The sequence below is a fragment of the Bubalus kerabau genome, chromosome 2 (assembly GCF_029407905.1).
Source record: "Bubalus kerabau isolate K-KA32 ecotype Philippines breed swamp buffalo chromosome 2, PCC_UOA_SB_1v2, whole genome shotgun sequence".
Lineage (NCBI taxonomy): Eukaryota > Metazoa > Chordata > Mammalia > Artiodactyla > Bovidae > Bubalus > Bubalus kerabau.
In genome coordinates, this window is record NC_073625.1 from 175,157,759 (window position 1) to 175,185,643 (window position 27,885).

The 27,885-nt window shown below is 43.4% G+C and overlaps 1 protein-coding gene and 1 long non-coding RNA gene across 2 annotated transcripts in view; both read right to left on the minus strand.

The window, feature by feature from the left end:
- CLSTN2 (calsyntenin 2) overlaps positions 1–27,885 on the minus strand; it is a 727,708-nt gene that overhangs the window by 555,290 nt on the left and 144,533 nt on the right. The gene's annotated exons all lie outside the window — the stretch shown is intronic.
- LOC129644118 (uncharacterized) overlaps positions 17,772–27,885 on the minus strand; it is a 113,426-nt gene continuing 103,312 nt past the window's right edge. Inside the window, exon 3 of the long non-coding RNA XR_008710750.1 lies at positions 17,772–18,927. This is a non-coding gene — a long non-coding RNA (uncharacterized LOC129644118). The remainder of the gene's footprint in view (positions 18,928–27,885) is intronic.

Genomic DNA, 27,885 nt, shown 5'->3' on the forward strand with positions numbered 1-27,885 from the left:
TCTCCATCCATGGGATTTTCCAGGCAAGAGTGCTGGAGTGGGGTGCCAGTGCCTTCTCCAACTTGAGTCTATGTTAAATATTTTATTTTCAATCTCCTCATCTGTAAGATGTGGATAAAATACCTCCTATCACTGAATTGTGAAAACAATGTATGTGAATACATCTGCCACAAAGTAGGTACATATTAATTCCTCCCTACCAAATAATCAAGAATAATCAAGCTTATATGCCTTGGTCCAAAAGGCTAAACATGAAAACCAATGTATTCTTCCTCAGATATTTTCCTAGCTTTTTAAAAATAACTTTTTGAACTTCATTTTGGAGAAAAAATATCTATGTATAGACTCATTCCTCCTTTTCATCCACCCAGGTAATGTTTTCTATAGCACCCATGATAGCTGAGCCTTCCATTTCTGTGTGAGCATTTCCAAGGCTTATTATTATCTTTTTGATGAGGTTTCTATCTTTTAGAGACTTGAGCTTGCTCCTTCAAATGGAGACTAATATGATTATTGTTAATCAAGAGACTCAAAAATCAAATACGCCACACATTTCCTTCTTGGCCTGTGGCTGAGACCATTGAACTGTGTGACTATAATGAAATAAGAATACCAAGTTGGTGATGGCACTGGCAAACCAGAGCCATGGTTTATTTACTGATTGTAGCTGTTTCCTACCAGGAGCTGAGACACCTTTACAAATACACATGATGCTATTTGAGCCTCATAACCACCCTGGCTAGGGAGATATACTTATCCCTTTTTACAGATGAAGTAACTGGCCAATAGTCATGCAGCTACTAACAGGCAGAACCAGGATGCAAAAACAGGTCTAACACCAAAAATCGCCCTCTTCCCTGCAGCATCCCTGGAGCTCCTCCATCCATACAAACAGTCATTCCTCAGTTCTCCTTTTCAAAGACTATGAAAACTGCAGACTTATTCAACCCAACATAGCTGCTATGTCTACCAGGAAGTTGGATTTCTTTCCCCCCCAATTTTCATTTTCTCCAACCAAGTTATAAACCGAAAGGAAAAAGTATCAAGTTCATAACCAGTTCAATAAAAATCACCCCAGAAATAAACGACTGCATTTATTATCATGACCCTTCTAATACTATTGATTTCTCCCCCCTTCATCATTCCCCTTTTCTTTGCTCTCTTTACAGACCACTAGCAGGAGGAAAACACCATTAACCCCAGAGACAACGCTAATCCATCACTATGCTGCCACCCCCGCCCTCTTTTGTGATTGAGCATAATAATTCTAGGCTGCGGCACAGCTTTTCACCTATCAGTCATCAAGGCCCCCTGTTGGAGACAATATACGCGTTACATGGAGCTCCCCAAGCTGCTGTGGGGCTCGCAATCCTGGACTGAAAAGTCACCTTTAATTTTCTAATACTACTAGCAGTATATTGTATCACACTTGGCTCCACATTGGCAAGAAATGGGTCAGCTCTGCCTCAGCCATCTCCCCCAGACCTTGGTGACACACACTGTGCACTGAACAGCTTCAGGTTCAAATTCCCAATTCTGTAATCATGAACAGTCCACCAGCAGAAGCTAGTTTAGTGCCTCTGCACTTACCACCTCATTGAGAAAATACATCAAGCACAGATGCAAAGTCTATCACTGGAGAGCTGCTCTGAGCATTTCCTCACATTTATCTGAAGGAGGTCGGGGCGTGTGGAAGGGAGACAGGTTCCCTTTTGGTCTTCTGTCCTTCCTCTCCTCCCTTGCAACCCCCAATCAAGCTTCTCAATTGACCTTTTGCAGGGGAATTTCTTCACCAATGCCAGTGACTTCTCATATTTGATTCATTTCCCTCTAGTTTCAATCACTTCCCCTGAGATGGAGCTATAGGCTTTCGTATCACAATCTGGACTGGATTCTAGGAGACGCCACACATAAATTGTCAATGAGTTAAATTCCAGCAGAGGAGTGATTCAGCCGTACCAAACACTGGCAGTGGCAGCAGGTGGACATTTGATGTTAGATGAAAGGGCATGGGAAGAAAGGGCTGCGTGGGCAGTGGGTGGAGGAGGTTCTAGGGTTGAGCATTTTCAAGTCTTAGGAGTTGAGCCGTTTTGTTCTCACCTCCCAATGAAGGGGATGCTGACAAAACCCCTCCCACTGCAAGCCTGATGGGGTTTTGTAGGAATGCCACACCAGCTGTGCAGGGCAGGCCTTCTGTTCAGGGCATCATAAGGGTCTGCTTCCACTGAGAAGAGGGAGCTTCCCCTATCTCTCATATTTGAAAACTTCTGCATGGTGCCAACAGACACAGAAATAACTAGTGCATAGAAATACTGGTAGAACTCTTAGGCTCTTTAAGAACCTTGCTTTAAGGAAGGAACATTTACCAGGTGTTCACATAAAGATGGAGAACTTGATGATATGTATGAGAGCTCTCTGTGAGGAAACCAGTCAGCCAGCCTGGGATGGCCTGAAACAGATCAGAGGAGAGGACATCTTGGCAAAGAATGAAGGAAGAGTCAGCAGATAGCAGATAACTATTAGGACAGAACAGAGCCAGAACATAACTAGGACCAGGAATCCAGTTCCAGCCATGACTGTCTAAGAGAACTTTGAGCTGACAATGTAGATTCTCCTAGTTCATTGAATTTTCCCTTTCCTAGTCATCTTTGAGTTAGTTGTCCTTAAAGTTCAGAGATGAAAAATGCAATTCAAGTGTCAGTCCTGGGGAGCCGGAGTAAAGAAGAGGTGTAACCAGCAGCTTCAGAGCACAGTGCCTGGCTGGGAGGGCAGAGCATCACCCTGTAAATCAGCTCTGGGCAAGGCAGCATTTGGCACCATGAACCCATGGATGCAGAAACTGTGGCCTCCGTTTTCACTGCATCCTTACCCTTCAAGGTGTCCTCAGTTTGGCCAGGGAGGCTATGAGCTGTAAAAATATAGAAAACAATTCACACTGCACAAACAAAATGTCAAATAAATCATGCAGGCATTGAGTTCACAGGAAGCACAGCGGGGTCAGGGAAGACTTCAGAGAGAAGTTGGGCCTGAAAGGGCAGAGAAACCATTGGTGGCGAGCAGGCAGCCATGGACCACAAAGCTCAGCAAAAGCCTTTCTGTACCTCCCTATTTCTTGATTATAGGAAAAAGACCTCATTCAGCCTTGACAACCTTCCCTGAGTTCCAATGGGCAGGTTGAAACAGTTGCTAATTAGGGAAAGGAGAGGATGTGAAGAAGAGGGAGGAATAGTCAAAAGAAACAATAGTGAAGCCTTGGGGCAGGTCCTGGTACCATCCCAAGGGATACACAACAATATCTTTGAGAAGTTGGGCTTCCCAGGTGGCACTAGTGGTAAAGAGCCCTCCTGCCAATGCAGGAGACTAAGACACACGTGTTTGATCTCCAGGTCAGAAAGATCCCCTGGAGGAGGTCATGGCTACCCACTCCAGTATTATTGCCTGGAGAAGCCCATGGACAGAGGAGCCTGATAGGCTGCAGTCCATAGGGTCTCAAAGAGTCCAACAAGACTGAAGCAACTTAGCATGCATCCAGATACTGAAACCCCGACCAGGTGGGAGAAGTTAACCCTATGCTGCCCACGAGCACTCAAACCCCAAACTGCTTGAAACCAGAAGGTTGATGATGCTGATTCCGACTAACCTCACCACCAATCAATCAGAAGAATGTCCACAAGCTGATCATGCCTTGTTTGCACCATTACTATGAAAGTCCTCACCACACCCTCCAGGTTGGGACATGCACTTTTGAAGGCATTAGCCTGCTGTGGTCCCCTTTGCCTGGCAAAGCAATAAAGCTATTCTTTTCTACTTCACCAAAAACTCTGTCTCCGAGATTCAATTTGGTGTTGGGGTACAGAGGCTGGATTTGTCTCCACCATGGGAGTGAGAACATAATGGGTTCTGTTCTAGTGCAATGCTCTTACGCAGTGCAGACCAAAAGCATTAGAAAGGAAGGCCTAGCAATGGGCCCAACAGTCCTTCTAGGAATTTATCCCAGGGTTTGAAAGATTAAAGGTGTGCATATCAAATTAACTCAGAGGTTGTTAATTGCAGCACTGTATACAGCAAAACAAAAAGAAAGAAAAGGAGCCCAAACAACAATATTGGTTAAACAAACTGTGGTACCGTCAGACAATGAAATACAATGCAACCATTAACCACTATGCCAGAATATTCACAGACACAGAAATACGTCTCCCGTATACACTTGAAAATGTAAGATTCAAAGAAAATGCATACTGTTAAGATCTGTTTTTATTTTTATAAGTATAGGTTATCTTTGAGAAATATTTGAAAAAATATACTCAAGAAAGTTAAAGTGATTGTAAATGATGAGATTATAACAGGGTTATCCAGAGTGAATATGCATTATTTTTGTATAAGGGAAATATGTCATTTTAATAAAAAATGAACAGTCCTTCCCATCCCATATATACTCACCACAAACTAAACTGGCCATCTAGCTCATGTCAAGCGAGTGAAGATTCCACGGCATTCAGGGTTGTCTTCCCCAGGGACAGCCCTGTGGCTGGGATCAACTGCCCCAAGCCTGCCCCAGCTCCTGGCCAATTTGTGAATACAGCATTGAACTCCATCATTTACAAGTTTTAAAGAACTGACAACAGGCAGGTTAGACCCCTAACACTCAGAATATCTGGACCATATCCTCTTTGCATTTCTCCTTAAAGAACTTACCCTCTCACTACTTGGAGCTCAAATGACCTCATTATAGAACAGAAGGCTCCAGAACCTCCAGAGTTTGTTTATTATTTATTGATGATCTCTGGAAAGGACATGTGAAGAAGCAAATTCTCTCTTCAGCTGCGTTGGATAATTTGACAGCAAAGAGATTACCTCCAGGAGGGCAGAGAAAAAACAGGCCAGGGGACAATACAATAATGAAAGCCTATGTGCCAAATAATGATCAGAGTCCTCATTTTTCTCCTTAATATTTACTAAGGATGAACCACCATGATGGACTTGCTTTATGATGGAATCATAAAGGAGCTGCTTGCCAGCAATCCTGTTCATCAGGTGGGGAGTGGGAGGCAGGCACTGACATCCATCGGCTGCTCAAATGACATGTCACTCACATCCTGAGGCAGGCCCTTCCCTCCAAGCTATTTTTGCATTTTTATAACTCGTTTTTTGCTACTCTGATGGTAGGAGCCTGACTGGGTGGCTGAAATGAAGACAGCTGGTGACCAGAACATGAATTTGTCAAAAGTCACCCGGGCAATCTGAAGGGAGAACTTTAATTCATGAAAATGAGTGCAAGGCAGGATATAAAATAAGTGCAGGGCAGAAGAAGCTGGTGCCCACCCGAGGGATGATGACATGGACCCCCAATCCCTCTACCAACGCCAAAGCCCGTATTCGTTCACATTTTCTGTGACTGTGAACTGGAGACGAGATGGTGGCAGAACTAAACTTCAGAGCCAGGAAGAACTGGGTTTCAGTGGACTGCCTTCCTCTCTCTGCCCTCACAACTCCAGCTCACACATAATAACGGTGTGACATCAAGTGGTCTTCATCTGTGAAATGGAGACACTGATACTCCCTGAGCAGGATGGGGGTAGGAGCTGAGAGAAGGAGTAAGCTCCCGCCCCAGGGTCAGGCCTGATAAATGGGAGGTGTTTCTGTTTGGATATAAGAGTATTAGCCTTTAAGCAGAAATCAATCATCAAAAGATAAACCCGAAAAATCACCCACTTATTTGGAAGTTAAGACATACACTTCTAAATAACCTACGAGTCAAAAAAGAAAACATGATACAAAGAGAAAATACTCCGAATTCAAGGACATAAAAAGTACATATCAACCCATGCAGCATTCAGCGGAAGGAATATTTAGATGAAAATACACAGCCCTAAGTGAAGAAAGGACAAACATTAATATGTTAAAATACCCTTCTTCTTAAAACAGGTACAAGAGGAGTAAACTGAACCCAAAGAAAGTAGAAGGAAATAAAAAAAAGATGAAAGCCACAGCTTATAAAATAATCAGCATAATGTAGAGGGGATCAAGAAAAGGCAAATGAAAATGATCAACTTCTGTCTGGTGTTGCTGATAAAAAGGAGGAGGAAATAACCGGCATCAGGATACTAGTGAAGGCATTTTGCTGAGTGTGACTGCTGCTCCCAGAGTTGGCCTCTGCCTCAGGATGGTGACCGTGTAGAGGAGAGACAAGACATGTTCCATGAAAAAGCACCAGGATGAGATTTGGGGCAAGTGAGGGCTCCAGGCAGGAGGTTCAGGGCAGAGAAAGCCTCCAACTGGGAAGCCAGAGAAGGGACTTCAACAGGGGTGAGAGCAGAACCCCTATTACCTCCTGCAATAAGACTACATCTCATAGGGGCCACGAGTGCAGGTTCGAGAGTCAACTGGAACTGAGTCTTCATCTGCAACTAACTAGTTGTGACCTTGTGCAAATCACTGAACCGCTCTGGGCCTCTATTTCTTCATCTGTAAAATGGGAGTAATAAAAGGACCTCTCTTATAAGGCTGTTGTGAGCCTTAGAAGTTGGTACAGAGAACACGCTCAGTTGCACTAAGTATTACTATGGTTATTATTACTGTATTTACACCTCTATGAACAGAGCTTAATGTACCAATTTGGGCAGGGAGGCAGAACTGCATTTCTGTGGACAAACCCAGACAACCAGGGACCACTTACCCCCCATGCCCTGAGCAGTTACCTATGAAGCACCTCGAATGTGCCAGTAACAGTTACCATTTCCACCAGGTGGTCCAGGAGCTTCCCAGAAGGGAAGAACATCTTCAGTAACTGCCCAGGCCACCATCTTCAGTCCCAACTGGGCCTGCTGTGCAACACCCTCATAAGCAGGGGGTAGGTAGGCCAGGTGACAAAATCTGTCTCAGATGCTAAAGGGCCAAAGAATCAAGACAAAAATGGGTGATAATAGTCCTGAGCAGAAGTGGGCAATTCTTTTGAAATTACACATTTTACCTAAGGAAAATCAAAGGTCACATGATAGATGAATAAACAACAAAAAAAGCAGCTTTGACCTCAGTTTTTATGCCGAGAACTTTGGGGCTGGTGTTTCCTGTGCCAAAAATAGAGGAGGATAAGCTGCCTGACCAACCACCGCCAGCAGCATCACCAGCACAGGGATCTCATGCCTGTACCTTCAGAGAGTCTCCAGAGAGTGGGGCCAGGCAGGGGTGGACTGAGTTCACAGCTTTTCAGGCGAGTTCTGCCAGACCCAAGGACCATAAATCCCAGAAATGGAAAACAGGAGTAAGAAATAAAACCCTTGGCTTCTAGTGAACAGCCAGCCACTTGCTTTGGGCCATAAATAACCACAGTTAAACCAAGCACCCCTTGCACTTCTCGGCAGGGAAGTGCATGAAAACATCTGATGTAAAGATTTTAAATGCTTAACTGCTCTCTGCCAACATCTACTTGATCATCCAGAGATGCCTGATCCAGATCTTTGAAGTGAGCCTGGCATATCTCTCCCTCCATGGCCCTGACCACTGCCTCAGGGGACTCTGACTGGTGGAGTGCTGGGTAGCATCATGGGTGAGGAGGAGGGGTCAATTAGGGCCTGGCAGAAGGAAGTGGGTAACCCTCAGCTGTGGGTCCAGGTGCCCCAGTGCCAGCTCTGGCACTCACCATTCTGCAAGCCCCAAATCAGTCGGCTGGTGAGTAAGTGGCTGAGCCCAGATCCAAGCCTGTGTTGTCTCTGCTCCAAAGCTCAGGCACAGTTTCAACATGCACATCACAGGCTCCCAGGAGAGACATCCCAGATGGTAACTGTGACGACGACTTTGGAGCTGGGACTACTTCTCCTCTTACCACCTTCTCCAGCAACTTCTCTGGAACTCTTAGATTTCACCACCTTACAGTGAGCCTGGGGGGTAGGAGCTCAGACTTTGGGGATTATGCATTTTCATTTTTATGGAATCTCTGAAGTCAAGGAGTCAAAGCCATGTTTGGGATCATCTGGATGGCCATCTTTTAACCACAAAGTGCCCAAAGATGCAGCCCCGTTGTTTGAGTCACAGGGTCATTGCAAATGAAGGTCAAATGACATTATAGCAGTCAGTGGAAATACGGATGTCAAAGTAAGTCGAAAAGAGAAAAATGGTGGGGAAATTGAGTCCTTCTGCGTGTAGAACACGCAAAATCGCAATTCACACGGGCCGCAGATGTCTGCGTGTGTGCAACTGTGCACAGCCCCGCCTCCCACTCATTAGCAGTGAGTGTGGCAGTAAATACCCCAGGAAGAATGTTTATGGTCTCAGTTCCAGTGATAATTAGATTTATTACTATTTAACACACATTTCAATAAGCCAGGATGCTAACCTTATCTTCAAATAAACTGGATAGCTTCACAATATTATCACTGACAGCTCATTAAAACTGGCATTTGAAGGTTTTGATTAATCATGGATCTGAATAGCTTGAACTCACAAGCAAAACCAAAATGTATTTATATAATTTAAAAGCCTATTTATCTAAACAGGCCTTTCTTTTATTAGTATTATTGAACTGAAAGTATAGATTTTATATATAAAACTGAATGTGTATGTATACAACCCATTGTTAATACACTCAACATTCAGTTTTAGGAGAATACAGACATAAAATTAATAAAACTAATAAACATTTTTAATTTATATGATAATAAGAACTATAAATGTATGAGGTTTATACTTAGTTCAATTGTTCCACATTTTAGAGAAACCTCATAATTAAGGTCTGTGTAGTCAAAGTTGGGGCTTCCCTAGTAGCTCAGCAGTTAAGAATCTGCTTGCAATGCAGGAGACTCAGGTTTGGTCACTGGGTCAAGAAGATACCCTGGAGGAGGGCATGGCAACCATGCTAGTACTCTTGATAGAGAATCCCATAGACAGAGGAGCCTCAATCCATGCTTTGCAGGCTGCAATCTATTGAGTCACACAGAGTCTGACATGACTGAAGCGACTAAAGCAGCAACAGCAGCAGCATATTCAAATCTATGGTTTTCCCAGTAGTCATGTGTGGATGTGCGAGTTGGAGCATAAAGAAGGCTGAGCACCGAAGCACTGATGCTTTCGAATTGTGGTATTGAAGAAGACTTGACTGTCCCTTGTCTGCAAGAAAATCAAACCAGTCAATCCTAAAGGAAATCAACCCTTAATATTCATCAGAAGGACTTGCTGAAACTGAAGCTCTAATACTTTGGCCACCTGATTGGAAGAGACAACTCCTTGGAAAAGACCATGATGCTGGGAAAGATTGAAAGCAAAAGGAGAAAGGATGGCAGAGGATGAGATGGTTGGATGGCATCTCCCACTCAATGGACATGAATCTGAGCAAACTCTAGGAGATAGTGGAGGACAGAGCAGTCTGGCAGGCTACAGTCCATGGGGTCACAAAGAGTCGACAAGACTTAGCAACTGAACAACAACCTAATAATTAAATTCAGTAGAACAAGTTTCTGAGAATTTATTTTTACCTTAAATGGAATGGATGCATTACTCAGTATGAGAAACACTGACACAATGAAACCTTAATGATGGATATTTAGGTCGTTTCCTGTTTTTTTTTTTTTTCTGATACAATGTGCAATGTATCTCCTTTTCCAAGTGGCTTTGTGTGTTTGAAATCTGCAGTATAAGTGTCTAAATGTGGCGACACAGGTCAAAGTGTAGATGAATTTACAATGCTTATAAGAGCAGTCAAATTACCCTAGAGTGAGACTGCAATTGCTCTTTCCAAACTCTGTATGCAAATATCTGCTTCCAGACACCCTTGACACTTTTTATGTCTTTGCCAAGCTGCTAATCTGACAGGTAAATTAAGATACATCAGAGTTGTTGTACTTTACACATCTTCAATCAGGAGAAGAATGAGCATTTTTCCATCTGTTTATTTGAATTTTTTCATTTCTTCATTGTCTGTGTAGGAACTGCCTGTTGATGCTCTTTGCTGATTAGATTGTTTTATTATTTTCTCATTGATTTGTTGGCACCCTTTGCTTACAACCTCTTTTGGTCATAGTGAGGATATTTAGCCTTGTTTTTCAAGTATTTTTTGGCTTTGCTCTAGTAAATTTACTGGGAAGGCTTCAAAAAAAATTTTAAGTAAAATATATCAACTTACTTTCCTTTGTACCATTGTTTCCTTTTAGCTTTAAATGATTCCACTGATTATTATTAAATGTTGCATTCATCTACAATTTCTTTAATATAAGGCATAAACAAATTATTGAGACATTTTTTTCTAGATACCAAATAGTTTATTGAATAGTTCATCTTTTCCTGCTGATTTTAAATGTCATCTTATCTTACACTCGATGTAAGTTCTACCAATATTTGGACCTATTTCTGCACTCCTTCATAACATTGAGCAATTTTCTATTCATATGTCAATACTAAACTGATTTAAGTATCTATCAAGCACTCTGAAATTTGGTAAGGTTGGTCTGCCCATATCCATCTTTTCTTATGTTTAAATAGATATTTTTATGTGTTTAATTCATTGGATCAGAAGTTTGCAAACTTTTTCTTAAACAGACAGTAAATATTTTAGGCATTTTGTGGGCTATACAGTCTTTGTATAGTAACTACTCAACCCTGCCTTTGTAGCTGGAACGTAGTCACAGGTCATATGGAAACAAGTTTTGAGTGAGGCTGTGTTCTAATAACGGAGAAGGCAATGGCACCCCACTCCAGTACTCTTGCCTGGAAAATCCCATGGATGGAGGAGCCTGGTAGGCTGCAGTCCATGGGGTCACTAAGAGTCGGACACGACTGAGCGACTTCACTTTCACTTTTCACTTTCAGGCATTGGAGAAAGAAATGGCAACCCACTCCAGTGTTCTTGCCTGGAGAATACCAGGGATGGGGGGGTCTGGTGGGCTGCCATCTATGGGGTTGCACAGAGTCAGACACGACTGAAGCGACTTAGCAGCAGCAGCAGCAGTGTTTTAATAAAACTTTATTTACAAAAACAGCAGTGGGCTAGATTCAGTGAGCCCTGGTTTGCCAACCTCTGTTCTAAATAAACTCTTGTATCATTGTTGAAAGTTTTCTCACCTAAGCAACCAAACCAATTTTAGACTATTGGTTGGGATTGTTTATAATTTAATGATTAACAGTAGAAGAATTTACGTTTTTAAACATTGACTCTTATCCTCCAAGAACATTTTTTCCCTTTCTTTAATTTGCAGGTTCATTTTTGTCTTCATATGACCATGAAGTTTTTCTCCTAGCTACCTCACATTTCCTTAACAGCTCCATCAGGAATTAGACATCCCATCAGAACTGGTCATCATCAGAAATCAGTCATTCCATCAGGATAACTTAAAAAGGTCACGTTCTAGCTAAAGTCTGCCCAGAAAGCAACATATCACAAGGTAGCCTTCAATTCAATAAATATGCGTTGTTCCTCAGTGGAAAGAGAAATGAAGCATACTGCTCCCAAATGCATTTAAAATCCAAGTACTCAGGGAATCTGAAAGTCCATCTGGATGCAAAGAAGAACAAAGAGACATAAACTCAACATGAACAGTCCATATGGAACCTGAGGGCAGCCAACCATGTGCCAGCCACAGTGCCAAGAAGCTCCCGCTATCAGTTTATACTAATACTAAGTCACTTCAGTCGTGTCCGACTCTGTGCAACCCCAGAGATGGCAGCTCACCAGGCTCCCCCGTCCTTGGGATTCTCCAGGCAAGAACACTGGAGTGGGTTGCATTTCTTTCTCCAATGCATGAAAGTGAAAAGTGAAAGTGAAGTCGCGCAGTTGTGTCCGATTTTTAGCGACCCCATGGACTGCAGCCTACCAGGCTCCTCCGTCCATGGGATTTTCAAGGCAAGAGTACTGGTGTGGGGTGCCATTGCCTTCTCTGTCTGCGCTTAACTCTGAAAGGCTTCCTTTAGTCTATTTATTTGTAGATGAAGATCCCAAAACCCAGAGAGGTTAAGTGAATTGTCTGGATTCCTGGTGCTTATATAGTTGCTTGGTTGTGTCTGACTCTTTGCAACCCCATGGTCTATACAGTCCATGGAGTTCTCTAGGTCAGAATACTGGAGTGGGGAGCCGTTCCCTTCTCCAGGGGATCTTCCCAAACCCAGGATTGAACCCAGGTCTCCTGCATTGCAGATGGATTCTTTACCAGCTGAGCCACCGGGGAAGCCCTTATAAGAGGTAATCAAAAACAAAGGCAACCCCAGGCACTTTCTTCCAAACTTCAGGACCACTGTCCACTTGGCTGAAACGGATCTCACAAAAACAGTGCATGTGCCCAGGACAAATCCTGCCTCCTGCATGACTAAACAAGGCTGGCCCTGCTCTGAACCAGACTCTCTGCCTCACTTTAAATCATCTTCCAAGGAGTACCTGGTTGTACATGTCTGCCACTACCCTGGACTTGGGAGTCTGAGAGAGATAGAACTGTGTCCACAGTGCCCAGAGCCTGGAATAGAACCAAAGTCTCACACAAACAGTGTCCATATTGCACAGACACAACCTCTGCCAAGAGGGCAGAGCATTCATGTCAGAGAGAAGATAACAAATATCACTAATTTTCATCCTTTTTAGTGAAGCAGTGGGATGAGCTGAAGAGACTCATTATTTCAAGAATTCCATTTCCTGAAGCCAGTGAGGCAAAGACACCAACATCAAAACAATGGAAGCAGCCCCATTTCTCCCAGGGAAATATCCTTCCTCAAATGGCTACCCACAGGGGAGCCCTTGTGATCAGGGGAGATGACAGCACCTGAGATCTAGGCATTTAAATGTCAGGCACACTCAAATTTACATCCATCCTTTGTAGCTCTGTGTGATCATTGGGAAATCATTTAACTTTCTGAGACTCCATCATTTCCTCTCTCAAATAAATGTGATGCCTACTTTCCTGGACTTTCTGGAGATTCAAATAAAATCATTTATGTAACATAAATAAAAACATTCATGTAACAAAGAGGTTCTCAATGTGGCAATTTCTTCCTCCAGACTGAAGCAGCATCAGCTATGTGGGCCTGCAAAGACCCCAGGGACATTATCTGTCTGAAATTATGGGAAGCAGATGAAAGTTGAGCATCACTCCATCAACAGAGCTGGATAACTGAGTGAGAATTTGATTAGGAGTTTGGGATTCGCATATACACACTACTATATAAAAACAGATAACCAACAAGGATCTACTGTATAGGAGACTATACTCAATATTTTGTAATCATCTATAAGGGAAAAAAACCTGAAAAAAATATACATATGTATAACTGAATCACTTTGCTATACACCTGAAACTACTTCAATAAAAATAAATTAGAAAAAAAAAATTGCTAGCTACAGGGAACGACAGCAGTCACTTCTAAAAACAAAAACCAAAAGAAATAAGGGTTAGGGTTGGAATGGGGAGGGAGGAGGGAGGAGGGTTCAGGATGGGGAACACATGTATACCTGTGGCGGATTCATTTTTATATTTGGCAAAACTAATACAGTTATGTAAAGTTTAAAAATAAAAAAAATTTTAAATAAAGATTAAAAAAAATAAAAAAGAAATAAGGAACCCATGTCCATTCAGCCCCAACCATGTGATGGCCCTGCACTGGGAGCTTTACCCAATGATCTTCAGAACCATGCTACAAGCTGGCGACTAAGTCCCCAGTTTAGAGAGGAGGAGGCCAAGACCCATTGAGCTTGTGGAGCATCATTGCGCCTGCTCTGAGCTAGTAAGACACCTTCCCAGTACCCTACACTACCCTGTTTAATCCTTCACGGAGTCACACAGGCTGGGGGTACAGGGAGAGTCGGGGTCAAACCTCTCCTCCCTCAAGATTGATGAAATCCACTCCAGACATCTCTTGCTCTGATTAAAATTAACAGATGATAAATTACCAAACTCCTTTATGTAGAAATGTGAGTTATAGGAGTGCTGCTAACAACTGGTTCAGGGTGGTTGTCACAGAAAGAGAAAGAATAGCCATCCACAGCCTACCTCCTTGCCATTCTTCTCTGACTCCTATGCATCTGTGAGTGCCTGCTGGCAAAGGACAATGAATGAGATGAATTGATGCATTAGAAGAGGATATGGAGGTCATAGTGGTCACAGATTAACATAAATCAACAACCTACTGCTTTGGTTTAATGTACCAGAAGCCTAAGCAGAAGGTTGTTTCTTGCAGGCAGCAAGAGTCTGGAGAGTCTGTCTTGACAATCTTCAGCCTCTCCTGCTTTTGTTTCTTCCTTTCTGATGGAAACATTCCTGCACAAAAGTTTTGGTGCATTCAGCCCTATTGACTTTCCTGTCTAGCCCTTCTTCCCAGAAAGTATCTCTGAAATCGGCCACACTTCTATGTTAATATACACCTGCTTATCTTCTTTCAAAAGATCATATCCTCCCTTAGCCTTTTCTCTCATTATGGAACAAAAGTTTGGTGCCTACCAACAATACTTCAGGCATCAGAGAAAGATTAAAGAGACAGCCCTGGAAACACATTAGGACAGAGGCTGTGTAGCCTCCTTGCAGAAGCAGAAAGTGGGAGACTGCTTCTCCAGCTCCCATCTGTTCATGCAGACAAACAGGCTGCTCTGGGACTCCTAACAGGTGCAGTGAAGAACAGGATGGAGCATTTTAGAATAGATTCTTTCTGGGCGCGTGCCTATCTGAAAAATCGTTAGATGATGGAGAAGAAAAGTCAAGGATATTAAAATCAAGGTGTAAGTCTCATCTCTGGTACTTTCTAGCTCAAAGAGCACTGGCAAGTTATTTCATTCCTTCATTGACCCATTCTGTTGAGTGAGGATAAGACTATTTGCATATCAGTTGGTGATGGTGAGTGTTATGTAGAACAGTGAGTGTAACACAGGTGGCAAATCATGGGAACTTAAAATACATTAAGTTAACATATGAGGGTTAACTTTCTCTCTCCATCATGGCTGGGCAGATCATTTAAGATTAATTCTTCCATGGGATAGTTCAGTTCAGTTCAGTCGCTCAGTTGTGTCCGACTCTTTGTGACCCCATGAATCGCAGCATGCCAGGCCTCCCTGTCCATCACCAACTCCTGGAGTTCACTCAGACTCATGTCCATCGAGTCAGTGATGCCATCCAGCCATCTCATCCTCTGTCGTCCCTTTCTCCTCCTGACCCCAATCCCTCCCAGCATCAGAGTCTTTTCCAATGAGTCAAGTCTTCGCATGAGGTGGCCAAAGTACTGGAGTTTCAGCTTTAGCATCAGTCCTTCCAAAGAAATCCCAGGGCTGATCTCCTTCAGAATGGACTGGTTGGATCTCCTTGCAGTCCAAGGGACTCTCAAGAGTCTTCTGCAACACCACAGTTCAAAAGCATCAATTTTTCGGTGCCCAGCTTTCTTCACAGTCCAACTCTCACATCCATACATGACCACTGGAAAAACCATAGCCTTGACTAGACGGACCTTTGTTGGCAAAGTAATGCCTCTGCTTTTCAATATGCTATCTAGGTTGGTCATAACTTTTCTTCCAAGGAGTAAGTGTCTTTTAATTTCATGGCTGCAGTCACCATCTCCAGTGATTTTGGAGCCCCCAAAAACAAAGTCTGACACTGTTTCCACTGTTTCCCCATCTATTTCCCATGAAGTGATGGGACCAGATGCCATGATCTTCGTTTTCTGAATGTTGAGCTTTAAGCCAACTTTTTCACTCTCCTCTTTCACTTTCATCAAGAGGCTTTTTAGTTCCTCTTCACTTTCTGCCATAAAGGTGGTGTCATGGGATAGTAAAAGTAGTCAATTAAGATCTAACATTCCCCCACAGCATTTTGTCACTCATGGGTCTGGTGCCCCTCACTCCCAAGGCTGTATTTGCCAACATCATGCTTTATATGAATGAAGCAAAGCATGATGATGCATTTAATGGTCTCTGGGAACTGAACCTTTAAAATCCCCACATCTTCTGACCTTCTGGTTCCAGATAGACTATAAGGAGAGTTTGGGAGGCCAGTTAAGTTTAGATGGTGACTCAGAAAAATATTTTCTTCCCAGAGCATCTCCTTCTGTCCCCAGCCCTCTTGACATGGCCTCTCAGGATAAAATATTCAAGTCCATGGGAAGCACCTGAAAGTCTTGAAGCTATCAACACAGTGGCTTCTTAGGAATCAATTTCTTGACCGTGATGAAGAGTAGGCCTTTCTCTCAAATTACTGTTAAAATTGCATCAGTACAAGCACTCAAGCTTTGCAAATCCCTTTCCCATTGATAGTCACAAAACTCAGGGGTGAGGAGGTGGTGAGGCTTTCTCTCAGGATGACCATGAAGATAAGGGTAGGATCCAGATGGCCAGATCTGAGCCTCAAAAGTAGCACACTTTGGATGGGTCTCTAGATCCAATCTGTCCCAGACTTTGACTCATCTGCTCTCACCTCCCACATAACTGCCCTTGGCCTTGACCATCTGACTTCATTCTGATCTCTGTGCCCCTGACCATGTCCTGCTCCTTGTGTTGCCCACCCATGCACCTGCTCCAGTAAAACCCTGACTCAGTCTGTTCTGACCCTTCTCTGAAAATTTCTGTATTTTTCTTGATAATTCATTAAACATCATTCTAAATTGCTTCCATGGCTATTGGCCAAGTTAACTTTTTGAGTCAAATCTGATCATATACATTTTCTCAGAATGCCAAATATTTCAGAATCTTCCTAATAATTTAGCTTAGAGCTGAAAGTTTTATGACCTTCTAATTTAATCTATTCTATAATCATGGTTATATTACATTTCTCATCTTAAATCTTCTGTATTTGCACTTGCTCTCTTACTTTATTGATTATATCTAAGAAGAGTGTGTCTGTTTTATTGGTTTCTCCAAAGAATCAGCTTCTAGATTCACTTATAAATTCTAAGGTTTTTCAATGTTTCTAATACATTAAGTGAAAGTTGCTCAGTTGTGCCCGACCCTTTGCGACCCCACAGACTACACAGCTCATGGAATTCTTCAGGCCAGAATATTGGAATGGATAGCCTCTCCAGGGGATCTTCCCAACCCAGGGATCAAACCCACGTCTCCTGCATTGCAGGCAAATTCTTTACCAGCTGAGCCACAAGGGAAGCCCAAGCATACTGGAGTGGGTAGCCTATCCCTTTTCCAGCAGATCTTCTCAACCCAGAAATTGAACTGGGGTCTCCTGCATTGCAGGCAGATTCTCAGTTAGTAAACTGTGTTATCAGGGAAGCCCTGGCCCAATTCTATAATCATAGTTATATTCCATTTCTCATCTTAAATCTTCTGTATTTGTGCTTTCTCTCCTTATTTTATTGATTATATCTAAAGAAGAACATGTCTATATTATTGGTTTCTTCAAATAATGAGCTTTTAGATTCACTTATAAATTCTAATGTTTTTCAATTTTTCTAATGCATTAATTTCTACTGTATTTATGGTTTATTGTTCCCTAATTTCCTTAGATTTCTCCTTTTTAACTTGTACTGAATGCTTTATCTATTTTCATTCTTTCTCATTTATTATTAAGCATTTAAGGCTATAGATTTGCTGTGAAGGATAACTTTGGTCACGTTCCATAAGTTTTGGTATACAGTGTTGCTCTATTAATAGCTTGTAATTGTGATTTTAATTTTCATTTGTACATAAAAGTTGTTTAAGAAAGTTTCAGGTTTTCTTCTTTCCATGTGATTAGGTTTCATTTTGCTTTGATTTTCCTGGTTAATCCTGCAACATAGTACATTTTTTACAACATATTTTTGTACTACAAAGATACAGTACATTTACAATGAAATATTACTCAGCAATAAAAAGAATGAGAGATTCCCATTTACAGCTCCATCAGCAGGAAAGACATTTTATTTCACTTTTCAGAGAGGAATAACCAGAAGCACAGTGAGATTAAGCAACCAGCCTGAAGCTTCTGAGATAATAAACAATGAAATCAGAAATTATATCCAAAATGTTTTGCATAAGAAAGATAATTCCCCAAATCTTTATTCAGCAACAGGGAATGCGTACAATCATCAGTGGACTTTTCTAGGGCTGGGGAGGGATGTGAAGAGTTTCCAACAGCTAGAGATAAGGCCTTTACTAACAGGGCCTTGGAAGTCCTCCCTTAGCGATATCGGGTGGACACCTCCCAGAGTGCTGTGTGCCTTGTTCATGCTCCATCACTGCTCAGGGTGCAAGGTGGTGAATGGTGGTGCTCCATCTTCCAGACCAGATCCAGAGAAGCAGGAGCAAAGGCCCTGGAGAGTCTCAGGACACATGTGTTCCAGATGCAAGACTTCCAGCACCCAGAGGCCACGGCTAGACTCGTCCACACAGGGCCAGTGCCTGTATCACTGCAGATGTGCTTCTGCTGATTGTGTTTGTCATTCGGTCCTATGGAGTAGTTCGCAGCCCACTCCACTGAAAAAGAATCCGAGGTTCAGAGAGGGAACATATCCAGGGAAGCATTGATGGTGCAGGATAGCACTTCTTCAGAGGCTGACCAGACATGGCAGAACATGGTGGTGGCTGAGATATTCCTATTGTAGAGCAAGCTTCTGGTAGAAGTTTAGTCAGGGTTTTGAACCTCTGTTTATGCATTTATCTTTTATATGATTTATTTTAACACTCCTCTCCTAAGATGAAGGAGGACTTGATCCAGCCCTAACGATAGGTTTAGGGTGACACTCAGTAGGCGGCAGGTGCTCAGTTAACATGGGGTTGGAAGGGTTCCATCAATCCTTTTCTCCTCTAGCTTGGGGCTCAAGCTGGAAGGGCATGGCCTACCTTTGGCAGAGTCTGACACCAGTAAAGTGCTACGACTGGAAGAGCCCAGAGAAACCATGAAGTCCAGGGCTCACTACTGGCATTTCTGGGTACAATTCAGGGGGTGCCTAAAATTTGAATGGGAAATATTTACATCTTTATCCTCATTAATCTCACAGCAGTTCAGGATTTTCTTCATTGTGCATGTAGGCAGCAGACCCCAGCAGTCCTTTCTGTGGACAAATAAAAATGACTTTGTGACTAATAGAAACCACAGGAGCTTGTGTGTCCCATCACAGTAATCACAGACATCTCAGAATATCATTTACATCCATTGCTATTTGAGAATTAGGATAGGTATTATACTCACAACCAGATTTTGTTGCTTAATGTGTTAATAAATAAGCATATATATTACACCATCACAATTTATAAATCTTTGATAGCTATTTCAATATTAGTTCCCTTTATAATCCAATATATTTTACTTTGCTAATTAAAAACCATGACTCTGAGAAAGGGTTTATATGTTTCACCAGACTCCTCTAGAGGTCTATGGTGCAAAAACATGTTTAAAAACTCTGACGGTATAATTATTAGAGAAATGTAAATCAAAAACACACTGAGGTATGACCTTACACTGATCAGAATGGCCAGGATCAAGAAGTCTATAAGTAATAAATGCTGGAGAGGGTATGGAAGGAAGGGAACCCTCCTACACTATAGGTAGACATGTAAATTTGGAGAAAGAAATGACAACACACTCCAGTAATCTTGCCTACAGAATCCTGTGGACAAAAGAGCCTGGTGGGCTGCCGTCTATTGGGTCATAAGGAGTTGGACACGACTGAAGCGACTTAGCATGCATGCATGCATTGGAGAAGGAAATGGCAACCCACTCCAGTATTCTTGCCTGGAGAATCGCAGGGACGGAGGAGCCTGGTGGGCTGCCGTCTATGGGGTCACACAGAGTCGGACACAACTGAAGTGACTTAGCAGCAGCAGCAGACATGTAAGCTGGTGCAGCCACTATGGAGAACAGTATGAAGATTCTTTAAAAAACTAAAAATAGAGTTACCATATGATCCAGAAATTCAACTCCTGAGCATATACCCACAAAGATGAAAAGTCTAATTCAAAAAGACACATGCACCCCAATGTTCAAAGCAGCATTATTTACAATAGCCAAGACATGGAAGCAACCTAAGGTAGTACATATACAATGGAATATTACTCAGCCATAAAAAGAATGAGAGATTCCCATTTACAGCTGCATACCTGAAACTACCACAATATTGTAAATCAACTAAAGTTCAATTTAAAAATAAAAAAGAAAGCCTTATAGATGAGGTTATAGACAAGGAAACAGGCCCAGAGAGAAGAAGTGATCCAGCCAAGGTCACGGCAGAGTTGGGACCAGACACCATCTTCCAATCCTATCAGCACAGGATGACTTTACAATGAGGGGAACCTGGGGGCGAGGGTGGGAAGCACGGAGCTTAGTCCTACAACGACTTGTGACAGCTGTGGGAGGAAAGGTCAGGCTGAGCCAAGGCAGGGCGAGGGAACAGGGAAGACTGCACAGTCTGCACTGCCTGCTCAGCCAGGGAGGCCCTCAAAGCAGCAATTACAAGTATTTATTACTTGTTTTCCCAAAGTCTGCTCACATGGAACCAAGCAATAGATTGAATGATTCTTCAGTGGCCACACGAGAAGATGGTGGGGCTTGATTTGTCTTTGCAATTAAAACCCACATCACATGCATGTGTTCTTTATAACTGTATTTGAGCAGCTTAGGGAAAGAATTTAATCCCTCAGTATAATACCTGGCAAGGGGTGAGGGGCATGCTTGTCTACAGAGTAGGAAGTTTTCTGCTTGGAGAATGCGCCTTTTCCCAGCTACCTGCGACTTGCTGAGGCTGGTAACCTAGAATCAGATAGAAGGTGCTTCTCAAAGAAGAGTGTTCACATGTTTAGAGGGGACTAGGTCATTGCACCCAGCATTTTGCAAAATGGGTGCCTGGGATTCCCGATACACACCCACCATTCTCTTGGCTTTTCCCAAATGCCCGACTCATCTCTTGATGAGCCCTCACTTGGAATTCCTTCTCTACACTTCACCACTACCATTATTAATAATAATAACAACTGTTATTATTGTTGTTGCTGTTGTTATAATTGCATGCATGGTAAGTCGCTTCAGTTGTTTCCAACTCTGTGTGACCCTATGGACTGTAGCCCGCAGGCTTCTCTGTCCATGGGATTCTCCAGGCAAATACTGGAGTGGGTTGTCATTTCCTTCACCAAGGGATCTTCCTGACCCAGGGATCAAAACCACTCCTCTTAACATCTCCTGCATTTGCAGGCAGCTTCTTTGCCACTTGTTATAATTATGGAGTAGCAATTCCTACAGCTTGAGGACTGCTAATAGGAAAGAACTCTCAGTCTGTAAGGCAAGCTGCTGCATGCCGCTGCTGCTAAGTCGCTTCAGTTGTGTCCGACTCTGTGCGACCCCATAGACGGCAGCCCACCAGGCCCCGCCATCCCTGGGATTCTTCAGGCAAGAACACTGGAGTGGGTTGCCATTTCCTCCTCCAAGGCATGAAAGTGAAAAGTGAAAGTGAAGGCGCTCAGTCGTGTCCGACTCTTAGCGACCCCATGGACTGCAGCCTACTAGGCTCCTCCATCCAATGGATTTTCCAAGCAAGAGTACTGGAGTGGGGTGCCATTGCCTTCTCCCAAGCTGCTGTATACACAATCATTTATAAATACTGTATGATCAATATCAGGACCAGTGAGCACAGGCTTCTGGGCACTTTGGTGAGTCTTGAAGAAGCATCATGGGTGCCAATGGAGTTTCAGGCAGAGAGAACAGCACGTACAAAACAATGGGGCAAGACACAGCATGGTCCATTCAGTCCTTGGCAGGACTTCCCATCTGACTGGTGCAGAATAGAGCTGTGTCAAATCCCAGTAGGCTACAACAGTCTGGATGGGATTTCTTGGAAAGGCGGGCTTTATTCAGGTCTTAGAGGAAGGGTGGTGTGAGTTCTCTTGGAGGGGGTTCCAGCCCAGAACAGTGGTACAGGGGACTTCCCACCTCCTGCTCTAGAAGAATACCTGCCCCAGAAGAATACCTGTCCCAGATCTGGAGAGAAGCCAGGTTGGGGTGAGGGTAGCCAGGTTCCTGTGTACTATCCACAGCCATGTAATCCCACACCTCCTGGGCCCCCCAGGGAGATCTGGAGAGATCCACTACTTATAAATTCATGAACATCCAAAAGGGAGTGTTCAAACTGATTCTCTGCAGTGAGTTTCTCATTTCCATGTTACAGAGCATGGGTGCTGCGTGGATTTGTGGACCTGTGTTAGCAACTGACTGATGCTCCAGATAAAGGAAACTGTCCGTTCACATACATTTATCTGCTTGCCTTTTAATTCTTCTCCTTTGAAGGTTTAACTGTTGCATTGATTATAAAATAGAATTTCATCCAGAAAAGTTCACTTTGAGAAAATGACCAGCCTTACTATTTTCATGTGAGTTGAGAAGGCTGGAATCTTGGGGAAAAGCTTGGGCTTCCCTCAGGGAAGGCTTCTTGGCCCCCAGAGTAAGGGGGTGTTTCCTCCTGTTTCCCTCTGCTCAGAGATTCCTTTTGCCAAAGCACTAGTCTAGTGTCACTGTCCAGTCCTGGTCTGTTTCCTCCTCTGTCCTCCAGGCTGGAAATTCACTGAAGGCAGATATCAAGGTTCATCTTTTCCAGGTTTCCTTGCACAGATTTGGCCCCAAGAGATGCTCAGAAAATGTTGAATGAGTGACAGGAATGGCACACTATGAAACTCAGACCCAGAACTCAGTATGTATGCCTGTAACACCCAAATGTTTCCCTGTGTTGCTCACCACTGTGGTTAACAGTTAGCCAGGGCAACAACGAATCTCATTACCCACAGAGGGCAGCCCACTAGTGGTGGGCTCAGACTCTAAAGGGCTCGCTCTAACAGCCAGATGGGGAGCACGTCCTCTGGACCAGGCATCCTTGAGGCCGCATCACATAAGCTATCTCATCTGGCCTTGCCACTGTGAGGCTCAGTCACTCAAACAGCCAGAGCCGAGACCCCTGAAATCCAGGGTTTCCCCATGTCTGGGAAAGCCCAGGCTGGCTTAGTGAGTTCACTTCTAAAAGGACTTTGGGGATTTTATCAAGGTAAGCCCTCAGCAATTTAGCAGGTAAGCAGCCGGGCAGCCCTGGTTATAGTCCTAAAGAGCCTTTCTCTCCTGACCCAGGTTCCTCCATCCTCACACCCCACCTCCCCAGGAATATCACACCCTCATTGCCATGTTTCTTCTCCTACAGCTGGAGGACCAGCCTTTCTGCTATCACAATAGTACATATATTATTCCCTTGAAGCCAGGCTATCTGCACAAATAAGGCATAATAATAGAAGAAAGAAGGATAACAACCCTTTATTGAGCTCTTCCTATATGCCAAGAACCTTGCCGTGTTATTTATAAACATGTTATTTAGTTCTCCTAACAGCCGTGAAGGAGTCTCATTATCCTCATTTTATGGATGAGGAGACCGAGGCTCAGCAAGATGAAGCAGTTTGTCAAAAGCCACCGAGCTGCTCAGGCAGGGCTGAGGCGCGATGCCAGCTCCTCTTGAGTTCTGCCTGTGACAATGTTATTCTTAACCCCATTATTCCGTGAAACATTTAGATCCTGAATAGGCTCTTTCTGCATTACTATGAGTCCCTAATCTTTGTTGTTTACTATTGGTACTCTCTTTGGACATTTTTTTTTTAGTAAACTAAATGCTTCTGTTGCAACTTGGGAAATCACAGATTGAGGATCCAAAAAGCAGCATGGGATGGGAAGACCCAGGGCCAAGAAGCAGCCCAACCCAGCTGCCCCCAAGCCAGTTACTTCACTGCCCAGACCTCAGCCTCTCCTCTGAAAAATGGGGATGATCATATCTATCCTGTCATGCTCAGAGGAGGCCACTGGGAAGACTGGACATGATGGTAAGTGTGCAAGGGCTTGACACCCAGTCCTGAGGAGGAGGCTGGGGTGAGGTCACATGGTCCCCTAGGACCCTCTCGTGTGGCTTTCACTTACCCCCTGCTCAGAATCACACTTACCTCCAGCAAGAGAATGCCTGTGTCCCAGCTCCTGGCACATCACCATGAGTCATCTATTCAGCACTGAACACACTTTTTGGACACACATCTGTGTCCCAGGCATGGTTTCAGGCCCTAGGGAGACAGCAGTGCAAGAGCACTGAAGCCCTGCCCACATGGAGCTGCTGGCATCCAAGGGATGAGAGCCCAGGCTCCCTGAGCTCTCGTCATGGCTGATCCAGGTACCTCATGTTTCTCTGTCCATTTGATGCTTGCCTGCACAACTCTGAGGGAGGAGTCAGGATCACAGATAAGGGAACCGAGGTATGGAAGGTTAGGTAACCTGCCCCAAGTTGCAGGGGTGGAAAGCAGCAGAACTTAGTTGGAACTTGACGGTCTGGCCTCAGAGCTCACACACCACCATCAGTCCCTGCTTCTGCATGTCTACCTGCTTTTCCTCTGACACCAAAGCCTTTTACCTTGTCCTCCACAGCTTGTCCAATCCTCTCCAGCTCTACTTTCTGGTAGCCTCCTCTCCCTGGCCCAGGCCCTTGTTTGTCCTTCTAGAAGCACAGCAACCTCCCTCTAGCCTCTCTGTTTCTTCCAGCCTCTGCCCAGCTCCTGCTTCTCTCACCTCTACCCCATCCTGCCTCCTACTCCAGCTGAGTCCCAAAAAGTCCAGGTGTGGAACCATGGCCTCAAGGCCCACCAAGGTCTGCTGAAACATGAATTTCTTTTTTCTTTTTTTTTCCTTCTTTTTGATACGGGCCATTCTTATTTTTTTAATTAATTAATTAATTTTACTTTACAATATTGTATTGGTTTTGCCATACACTGACTTGAATCTGCCATGAGTGTACATGTGTTCCTCATCCTGAACCACCCTCCCACTTCCCTCCCCATCCCATCCCTCTGGGTCATCCCAGTGCACCAGTGCCAAGCACCCTATCAGTTCAGTTCAGTTCAGTCGCTCAGTCGTGTCCGACTCTTTGTGACCCCATGAATCGCAGCACACCAGGCCTCCCTGTCCATCACCAACTCCCGGAGTTCACTCAGACTCATGTCCATCGAGTCAGTGATGCCATCCAGCCATCTCATCCTCTGTCGTCCCCTTCTCCTCCTGACCACAATCCCTCCCAGCATCAGGGTCTTTTCCAATGAGTCAACTCTTCACATGAGGTGGCCAAAGTATTGGAGTTTCAGCTTTAGCATCATTCTTCCAAAGAAATTCCAGGGCTGATCTCCTTCAGAATCGACTGGTTGGATCTCCTTGGAGTCCAAGGGACTCTCAAGAGTCTTCTGCAACACCACAGTTCAAAAGCATCAATTCTTCAGTGCTCAGCCTTCTTCACAGTCCAACTCTCACATCCATACATGACCACTGGAAAAACCATAGCCTTGACTAGACGGACCTTTGTTGGCAAAGTAATATCTCTGCTTTTGAATATGCTATCTAGGTTGAACATAACTCTCCTTCCAAGGAGTAAGCATCTTTTAATTTCATGGCTGCAGTCATCATCTCCAGTGATTTTGGAGCCCCCCCAAAATAAAGTCTGACACTGTTTCCACTGTTTCCCCATCTATTTCCCATGAAGTGATGGGACCAGATTCCATGATCGTTTTCTGAATGTTGAGCTTTAAGCCAACTTTTTCACTCTCCAATTTCACCTTCATCAAGAGGCTTTTTAGTTCCTCTTCATTTTCTGCCATAAAGGTGGTATCATCTGCATATCTGAGGTTATTGATATTTCTCCCGGCAATCTTGATTCCAGCTTGTGTTTCTTCCAGCCCAGTGTTTCTCATGATGTACTCTGCATATAAGTTAAATAAGCAGGGTGACAATATACAGCTTTGACGTACTCCTTTTCCTATTTGGAATCAGTCTGATGTTCCATGTCCAGTTCTAACTGTTGCTTCCTGACCTGCATACAGATTTCTCAAGAGGCAGGTCAGGTGGTCTGGTATTCCCATCTCTTGAAGAATTTCCCACAGTTTATTGTGATCCACACAGTCAAAACCTTTGGCACAGACAATAAAACAGAAATTGATGTTTTTCTGGAACTCTCTTGATTTTTCCATGATCCAGCGGATGTTGGCAATTTGATCTCTGGCTCCTCTGCCTTTTCTAAAACCAGCTTGAACATCTGGAAGTTCATGGTTCACATATTGCTGAAGCCTGGCTTGGAGAATTTTGAGCATTACTTTACTAGCATGTGAGATGAGTGCAATTGTCCGGTAGTTTGAGCATTCTTTGGCATTACCTTTCTTTGGGATTGGAATGAAAACTGACCTTTTCCAGTCCTGTGGCCACTGCTGAGTTTTCCAAATTTTCTGGCATATTGAGTGCAGCACTTTCACAGCATCATCTTTCTGGATTTGAAATAGCTCATCTAGAATTCCATCACCTCCACTAGCTTTGTTCGTAGTGATGTTTTCTAAGGCCCACTTGACTTCACATTCCAGGATGTCTGGCTCTAGGTGAGTGATCACAACATCATGATTATCTGGGACATGATCTTTTTTGTACAGTTCTTCTGTGTATTCTTGCCACCTCTTCTTAATATCTTCTGCTTCTGTTAGGTCCATACCATTTCTGTCCTTTATCAAGCCCATCTTTGCATGAAATGTTCCCTTGGTATCTCTAATTTTTGAAGAGATCTCTAGTCTCTCCCATTCTATTGTTTTCCTCTATTTCTTTGCATTGATCACTGAGAAGGCTTTTTTATCTCTTCTTGCTATTCTTTGGAACTCTGCATTCAGATGCTTATTCTTTTTCTCCTTTGCTTTTTGCTTCTCTTCTTTTCACAGCTCTTTGTAAGGCCTCCCCAGACAGCCATTTTGCTTTTTTGCATTTCTTTTCCATGGGGATGGTCTTGATCCCTGTCTCCTGTACAATGTCACAAACCTCATTCATGGGGATGGTCTTGATCCCTGTCTCCTGTACAATGTCACAAACCTCATTCATCAGGCACTCTATCTATCAAATCTAGGCCCTTAAATCTATTTCTCACTTCCACTGTATAATCATAAGGGATTTGATTTAGGTCATACCTGAATGGTTTAGTGGTTTTCCCTAATTTCTTCAATTTCAGTCTGAATTTGGCAATAAGAGAGTTCATGATCTGAGCCACAGTCAGCTCCAGGTCTTGTTTTTGCTGATTGTATAGAGCTTCTCCATCTTTGGCCACAAAGAATAGAATCAATCTGAATTCAGTGTTGACTATCTGCTGATGTCCATGTGTAGAGTCTTCTCTTGTGTTGTTAGAAGAGGGTGTTTGCTATGACCAGTGCATTTTCTTGACAAAACTCTATTAGTCTTTGCCCTGCTTCATTTTGTATTCCAACGCCAAATTTGCCTGTTACTCCAGGTGTTTCTTGACTTCCTACTTTTGCATTCCAGTCCTCTATAATGAAAAGGACATCTTTTTTGGGTGTTAGTTCTAAAAGGTCTTGTAGTTCTTCATGGAACTGTTCAACTTCAGCTTCTTCAGTGTTACTGGTTGGGGCATAGACTTGGATTACTGTGATATTGAATGATTTGCCTTGGAAACGAACAGAGATCATTCTGTTGTTTTTGAGATTGCATCCGAGTACTGCATTTTGGACTCTTTTGCTGACCATGATGGCTACTCCATTTCTTCTGAGGGATTCCTGCCTGCACCCTATATCATGTATAAAACCTGGACTGGCTATTCGTTTCACATATGACATTTTACATGTTTCAATGCCATTCTCCCATATCATCCTGCTCTCACCCTCTCCCACAGAGTCTAAGACTGTTCAATACATATGTGTCTCTTTTGCTGTCTCATATACAGGGTTATCATTACCATCTTTCTAAATTCCATATATATGGGTTAGTATACTGTATTGGTATTTTTCTTTCTGGCTTGCTTCACTCTGTATAATAGGCTCTAGTTTCATCCACCTCATTAGAACTGATTCAAATGTATCCTTTTTAATGGCTGAGTAATATTCCATTGTGTATATGTACCACAGCTTTCTTATCCATTCATCTGCTGATGGACATCTAGGTTGCTTCCATGTCCTGGCTATTATAAACAATGCTGCAATGT